This window comes from Leptonychotes weddellii, chromosome 13 (assembly GCF_054177405.1).
Source record: "Leptonychotes weddellii isolate Sample4059 chromosome 13, ASM5417740v2, whole genome shotgun sequence".
NCBI lineage: Eukaryota > Metazoa > Chordata > Mammalia > Carnivora > Phocidae > Leptonychotes > Leptonychotes weddellii.
Window position 1 is genome coordinate 52,790,955 of NC_138381.1, and position 8,567 is coordinate 52,799,521.

Genomic DNA, 8,567 nt, shown 5'->3' on the forward strand with positions numbered 1-8,567 from the left:
ATGGTCGAGTTTCATTCTTCTGCATGTGGCTGTCCAATTTTCCCAGCACCATTTATTGAAGAGACTGTCTTTTTGCCATTGCATGTTTTTTCCTGCTTTGTCAAAGATTATCTGACCATAGAGTTGAGGGTCCATATCTGGGTTCGAGTCTGCACAACCTTATCCTCAGCTCTTGCCATGTTCCTTAAAGTAATAAAGTGTCATGTGGAAAACACGAGATGATTTTTCCTTCTGCCTAAACTTATAAAATGTCAGAATTTATAAATTTGGTTTAACTTTTCAAAATTTTAGTCTGAGGAAAAATAAAAACTCCATATTAGGCCTAATGAATACTAAACCAAAATGAAGTATAATTTAATTTTTAAAAGTATCATTCACAAAAGGAAATCCAGAGGGCTCCTTTCCAGTTATTATTGCTACTAAACAATGTACCCCAAAACATAGTGGCTTAAAACAGTAATAATCATTTAATTAGCTCATGAACCTGTGTTCTGGGTAGCTCCCTTCTGCTCCACATAACATCAGCTGGAATAGCCCAGAGATTGGGGCTGATTAAGTATTTTCTCAGCTCTCCCCTTTACAGCAAAATACCCCGAAGGAGTTTTCTATCGTCACTATCCCTAATTCTCTTCTGCCATTTTCCCTTTTTAAGATTATTTTTAAAAATAATTCATTTTGAAATAATTTTCAAATGTAGAGAAAATCTCCCAGAAGGGGTAAGACTCCTGTATCCCCTCACCCAGATTCCCCAGTTACTAACATTTTACTGAATTGGTTCCATTGTTCATTACCCCTTCCTCTCCCTTCACACACACTCCCCAAACATGCATGATCATTCAACCTTTTTTGAACCTTTAGAAATCAAGCTTTATACATGATAGCCCATCACTCCTAAATGTTCCAGTCTGTATTTTCCAACAAGAACATTCTCCTACATAACTGGCATGCACCCTCCAAGTAAGGAAGCCAACATTGTTACAACACTGCCACCCAGTCCACAAACCTCATTCATATTTTGCCAACTGTCTTAGCAGTATCTCTTGTGATATCTTTTCTGATCCAGGCTCCTGTCCAGAATATGTGATGCATTTAGTTGTCATGTCTGATCAGACTCATTCAATTTGAAACAGTACTGTAGTCTTTCCCTTGACAGTTTCATTGAGTACAGACTTTACATTATGTAGGATGACCCTAAACCTTGATCCACCTGATGTTGACTGATAACCATACTTAAGTTAGACATTCTTGGCAACAACAGCACTGAAATGAAGTTATGCATTACATGAAGTGATACACATCAACCTGTTGCATCACTGGTCATGTTAACCTTGATTTCCTGATCACATTGGCATCTGCCAGATTTTCTACCCTTTTGTAATTGGTTAGTATTCTGTAGAGAGTTTTCCAAGAGTACTTTAATATGTTCCTCATCTAACCTCCACCCACCAGCTTTGGCATCCATTGACATCTGAATCAAACACCTCTGTGATAGTTGCCAGCTGGTAATTTTCTATTTCCTTCATTTCTTCTACATTTATCAGTTGGATACTCTACTAAAAGGAGGAGCTTTTCCTTCATTTATTTATTCATTTATTGATAACATAAAGACTCATTAATTCCTATTTTATTTATAGGGGGTAATCCATTATTATCATTATTTATTTTGATATTAAAATTGTCTTATTTGGCCAGTGGGGGCCCCTCTCGTTGCTTCCTGTGTTTTTTTGATACATCCCATCATTCACTGAGCATTTCCTTACTTTTAGGCATAGACAGTATCCCAGGGTCATTTTGTACTTTCCCTGGCCCAGCCCTGGAATCAGATTTTTCTCCATATAGCTCTGGTTCCTCTTAGCAGAGGATAGGTATTTAGAAAACAACCTCTGAGCACTTGATGTGCTCGATGCTACAGGGGTGTCACCACTTCTAGGGCCCCTTAGCCAAAAAAGTTAGGAAAATATCTACATATAATGTTAGAAGCAAATTAATTTTAATATGTTGGAGCTTTGATCGCAGGCATTAACTAACAATATTGTATGATATTCCAATCAGTGAGAAAAATTAACTTTTCTTTTCTTTGTTCCTCCTCCCCTAGGTATGTGTAATCCTCGAAACTATAGTGACACACCTCCAACTTCAAAGAGCACTGTGGAAGAGCTTCATGAGCCAATCCCTTCTCTCTTCCGGGCTCTCACAGAAGGAGACACTCAGTTGAACTGGAACATTGTTTCCTTCCCTGTCGCAGAAGAACTCTCACATCATGAGAATCTGGTTTCATTTTTAGAAACTGTGAACCAGCCACACCATCAAAATGTGTCTGTTCCTAGCAATAATGTTCACGCACCTTATTCCAGTGACAAAGGTAACTACCCACAGTTGACTTTCTATCTTGCCCCCTCACTTGCTGTGTGATCTGTGAAACTTATATTACCTTGTAGAGCAGTTTTTGGCTTTGAGTTTATCTAGTCTTAAGTAAATTATGGACTTTAATAACCCCAGTCCTTAAGTAGATAAGGAGGTATGTCAAGTATATTGTCACCACCCAGTGATAGAGATTGTGTTGGAAGATAGATAACCTGGTTCTAATTTTGATGTTTATTTGTGTTAGGCTTTAGTTGTTCTTTCCATAAGATAGCAACAGTGCTGCTTGCTTAATATAGTATTGCCCACTGTCAGATAACATTCAGAGAGTCCCAGGAAGTCACGTTTTTGTAATAGCATTGGCACTACAAATGATGCCAAGGTCATCAGCTAAATTTCTTTATGGGCAAGTTGATATTACAGATATCTAATTTCCAGGTATAAACTAACTCCAGTACTCTTGGTCAGAAGGGGAACTAAATGGAAGAATGGCTTATATAACTTTGAGAAGCATATTAAAGAACGCTTATTAATGTGAAGTCATTCCTTAATTTTGGAATGTACAGGGTATGTAACTTTTATAAAGTCTTCGATATTTTCAAGTAAAAGCCTCTGCACAATTTTACTGTGGAAAAATAAGGCAGTTATGAAAATTGCAGTTATTTCTTAAAATATGAGATGAATTATACATAAATAGTATAGCTTGTACTCTTTAAGATTTTATTTATTTGAGAGAAAGCGAGTGAGAGAGAGAGCATGAGCAGGGACTGAGGGAGAGAGAGAGAAGCAGACTCCCCCCTGAGCAGGGAGCCTGACGTGGGGCTTGAGCCTAGCACCTTGGGATCATGACCTGAGCCAAAGGCAGACGCTTAACTGACTGAGCCACCCAGGCGCCCCTATACTTTTTTTATTTGGCTTTTTGTTGTGCCCTCTATTACAGTCCTGCCTTTGTGAAATAGTATGAACTTTGGACATCAGTAGTAAAAGCAAAACAACATTTGTTAATGATATTCAGATTAAGAATTCTTATTGGGTTTTTTTGTTAAACTACCTTAAAAGACAAATTCTAGATTTTGGAAAAGATCAGAAATATATGGAGTGTGCCTTATTCAGATATTTTGCTACCATTTTCCCCATTAAAATGTAATCTACATAATAGATACTAAATAATTCATAAATTTTGTTCAAATGTTATTTAATTTAATGAAATAATTACCAGGCAGCCAAGTTTCCTGGAAATACCAACTATCTTCCAAGACAGAGTTAAAATTTTTCCTCTTTGACACCTTCTCTAGGTACCCCTTGCTCCCAGGTGGAATAAACTGCCTCCTATTCCTATAATTGCCTTCTCCCCATATTTATTTTTCGATTTGTTGTCTGTTTTTACCTTCTAGGTCTACCATTTTCTACTTAGTTCCTTAGATTCTCTGGTTACTCTTTGAGTCCTAATGGCTATTATTCCATAGTAGATGTTCAGTAAATACTTGTTGAATAAACAAATGAAAGGAAGTTGGTAAATACTAATCACCTGAGATTCAAAGCTCCCCTGTCCTGCTCACTGCCAATCCCTAGTCTGCCTGGTCTCGTGCTATACTGGCCTCCCTGTTTTCCATTTTGACATGACACTCAGTAGTGGTTCTGTTGTCTCCTGATGCTAACCATTCACTGCAGTGGGCTTGCCTCCACTCCATTCCCCATGCACACTACACTGGTGTCCTTGTGACTTTCCTTATTTTGTTACCTGGTAACTTTGCTTTTAATTCTTCTTCTAATACAAGTCCAGATTTTTCCATTAAGCCTTTCCTTACTATTCAGACCCCTGGTGATTTATCAGTTCTGTAAATGGCTCTGTAAAATAACAGACTTTAATCATACTCTCTCAATTAATGGTTTTTATTGTTTTTTATTTATTTCACATACCTTATGCTCCTACCAAGGTCATCAGATGGCATTAACTACCAGGAGAACTAAAAATTGAAACAATCGAAAATAGTTGTGTTGAAAAGCAAGACTAGAAATTGCTACTGATAATAAGAGTATTTTTTAATAGCCAGTGCTGAATTGTGCCATGTGTTGCTAACCACTTTGCATCATTTGAATTAAGTTTGCTTTATTTTATTGTAAATTCTCAGTATAACTTTAGAACAGAATTTTTTTTTTTTTTTTAGAGAGGGAGTGAAAAGAGTGAGGGGCAGAGGAAGAAGGAGAGAGACAATCTTTTTTTTTGAGAGAAAGAGAGAGAATCTTAAGCAGGCTCCATGTCTAGCATAGAGCTGGACTGTGGAGCTCAGTCTCACGAGCTGAAGTCAAGACTTGGATGCTCAACCAACTGAGCCACCCACGTGCCCCTAGAACATTATTTTTCAAACTTCTTTTAGCTGGAGAATTCTCTCCTCTAAGGAAATCTTACCAGAAATGCCCAATTTAAAAGTCACAGCTCTGAAGCATATCAAATGTTAAGCCCAGTAACCTTAACTTTGAGATCAAAGTCTAGAATCTAAGGAAGCCCCTTTACCTTCTTCAGCTGGAGTGGGAGACTCTGACTTCCTTCTCAATATAATTAACATATGTGATCTTTTTTCCTACACCTCATCCATTGTCCTATGCAGAGTAGCAGTAAGGGAACTAAGAATAACTATTAATATCAGCCAGGTATTAAATCATTTCCTGATTTACCTCTTTTCTTGCTCTGAGCTCTTAATTTTTTATTTTTCAGAACACATGTGTACTGTGGTTTATTTTGATGACTGCATGTCCATACATCAGTGTAAAATATCCTGTGAGTCCATGGGAGCATCCAAATATCGCTGGTTCCATAACGCCTGCTGTGAGTGCATTGGTCCAGAGTGCATCGACTATGGTAGTAAAACTGTCAAATGTATGAACTGCATGTTTTAAAGGAGAAGAATGCAAACCAAAGCAATTTAGTCAACAAGAAAGAATAAAAAGCTATTTGGTGAGGTCTACTGGTTGCACCAGAATGCTAGCAGGTTAAGAAGATATAAAGAATTTGGACTGAGTTAAAGTATGACAAATGCAGTAATGTGTTAAATTATAACTGCTCTGGTTGATTTTATAGCCCACTGTCAATAAGCCCCTTCCCCTATATACATTTACAACTTTGGTCGTATGAGAAGCAAGTACACAGAGAATTCCTTGAAAGATCTGAGGTCTCTGACATAAAGCCTGATGTCATTTTTTTCTAGCATTCCAAAAGCCTTTGGTTTTGAAAGTGTTAGAGCATGTTAACGTAAGTTATGATTTCTTCATTTACTACTACTGGGACACTGAGTTTTTCCAGTTGTACGCTAGACTTCATTCACTGTGCCTTGACTCGTTTATCTCCTTTATCTAGATATTCAAATATATCACCCTGAGAACTCACATAAAAATCACCGTTAAAAGCTTAATTTCAAACCTTGTAATGTTCGTTTTAGAAAGTAAATGCTTACTACATTTTACAGTTTAGAACTTTTATATAGTAGAATCCATCCTGTAATACACATGTTGACAGAACTTTGGGGAAAGTTTCTCCTTCTCCTACACCCCCTTGCCCAAAGTACTGAGTAGGTAGTGATAAAAGAATTTTGAACAAGAATTTCAAGGCACACCTGTATCACTGCCTTAAATATTCTGCTAGGTAAATAATGAGAAAGTTAAAGCATTTCTCTGACTTAGGGTACCAGCTTAAAGAGCACTAGCAATGGGAAATGCCTGCCAAATCAGATGCTACTGAGAGCACTAGGGAAATGGCTTGTCCCGTTGTACAGAGATGGCAAGGCTGAAAGGAGAAGCCATGCTGCTGGGTAGAGAGAACAAGCTCACTCAGCCTTAGCATGGGCAGAGCCATGTTCCCCAATGATGAGTGATAGGGGATAAAGAAGAAACTTATGGGTATGAGCAGGGAAGGTTGAAAGTGCTGGCAATTCTTATGGGAAACAAATCTAAAACTATTTACATTAATTATTTTATTATATTGTAATCTTTCCTTCAGGTTTCTGTCTGGATTGAATGTTCTTATTAAACAAATATAATCCTACAGTGGGAGGTTAAGATTATGAAATGGAAAAGAGATCTGTTCAAGATGATGTTAACTATAGACTGCTTTGTTTTACATGTTTCAATAATGGTAAATACTGTGTACCCTTCATCATAATAAAATCCCAGTCTTCAAGCATGAATCTAAAACATAAATATTTATATTACAGAGACTCTTAATTTTACAAAATTATTAATTTCTTCAGTACATTATGAATTACAAGTAACTTGTAGGAATATCTTTTTATATGTCTAAATATTTTAGTACATAAAAATAGCTAATGCTCTTAGACACTTTGTATTCATTATATGAATAGTAGTTACAAGATCATATGTAATATCATGATTAACTGTCATAAAATCTAAAGCCTTAATACCTTTTCTGTTCTTTCAGACAACTCTAATGAATACTCAAGGTACTTTAGCCTTTTCAAAAACTTTTGGCCTTTCAAAAAAAAGCTAAAATTTAGCTCTTGTATGTATATTTAAAATCGGAAAACATTGGGATATCTTTTTCTTCCTTTTATCTAGAATGCCTCTGTTTAAAAGTGCCTTGAAAACATTTTAGCTCCCCTTCCTCATTAATGCCTATAAAGCTAAAGGTTTTCTTAAAACCTTTTAAACTTAAAAAAGAGAAAGTTTTAAAAGAATCTGCATCCAGCTTCTTCATTTCCACTTTGCTATTCTTCAAAGTAATTTCATACTTATGAATAAAGAAATCGTTTTTTGTTTATTGACAGCCTGCTTAATGTTGCCTTAAATATGTCAGCAAACGTTTTTTAACTGCATTTATCACCTTGATTAGGCTCTCATTATTAAATTTTCAAATGTAATATCTCTTTTGCCCCTATACTGGGAGGGTAATTTCTTGAACCATGTTGTATTTGACCTGGTTTTCCTTACATCTTTTTCTCCCAATAGAAATTACCCCTAAATGTAATGGTAAATTTTATATTCAATTTTACTTAGTTTTTGTGGTTTATGATGGGGTTGAAAGACAGAGTTCACCTAAAAGATTCCATTTCCAGTTTATAATGTATTTCAGGTTTTGAATAACAATGTTTTCCAAATTAAAAATATAACATTTGAGAAATCAGTAGCCCCACTAAAATTTAGACCTTTTATTACTATTCTAAGTACAATTCACTTCTATATTGAAGCTCTGGTAAAAATTCTTTCTTTTTTTAAATCAAAAATTAGGTTGTTAACTTTTTTATAACTAGGTAAAAAGAACTGAAATAGTAGGTATTATATAAGCCATATATAAAAGGTTCTTTGCTCCTAATTAGTTTTTTGTCCCTCCCCACCCCAATTAGCATCAAATTATTGCAGAAATTGAACTCAAAATAGTGGCACCAAATCAAATGATAATTCAAATAAAGCAAGTCTTTGTTTACATAGAATGCTATAAAGAGAGGCTTTCATTTAGAAAAACTATTTCTAAAGATTCAGAAAACAAAATTGGTAAGATATTAGAATATTGGAACAATTATTTATAAAGCAGAGTAGCATCAAAATAGAGAAAAGAAACTAAGACCAAGTTTGTTTTTGTGAAAGCTTCTTTGAAGATTTTAAAAATCTATTTTACATTCCCCAGAGTCTATGTTAATTGTATTTCACATGATCTACAACATACAGAACTATGTATTTTTTCTTTGGTTGTCCCTATAAGCAAAAGAGTATTTTAATAAAAAATTGAAATGAGTGTGTCATGCTTTTTGTTAACTTCAGCATAGAAACACCAGAATAAGTTTGACATTTCTGTCTAGTGAAGTTATAGTTTAAAGGAACCATGTCCCCTTCTCTCTGGATGTCCCTGCAGGTTGTGTTGAAACAAAGGCTCTTTAGCAGTTTGCTCTCTGCTTTTTCAAGTGCTTTATTCCAATAAGGGGGAAACTTTGAAGTGAAATACTTAATATTCTCCTTGTTCTGCGAGCCTCAGGAGAACTATCTGATGGTTGGAAGGAGTTATAGGAAGGTCAAGGTAGGAAAATCACTCCTCGCTCTCCCACGGTGATTCTCACAGGGTTATGTTATTAGAATTGAGAGCCATAGGCTATCCCCTTACGGTAGAATCAGTGTTATTTCACAGAATCTACGTTCTGAAAGCCTAGTGGAGGGCGCCTGGGTGGCTCAGTTGGTTAAGCGACTGCCTTCGGCTCAGGTCA

General features: G+C 35.9%; 1 non-coding gene across 1 annotated transcript; it reads left to right on the forward strand.

Moving 5' to 3' along the window:
• Positions 1-255: 255 nt before the first annotated feature.
• On the forward strand, positions 256-8,104 carry LOC102741210 (uncharacterized). The gene is made up of 2 exons (XR_014139846.1): positions 256-2,362; positions 5,078-8,104. It is a non-coding gene; the product is annotated as an uncharacterized LOC102741210 (transcript).
• Positions 8,105-8,567: the final 463 nt, after the last annotated feature.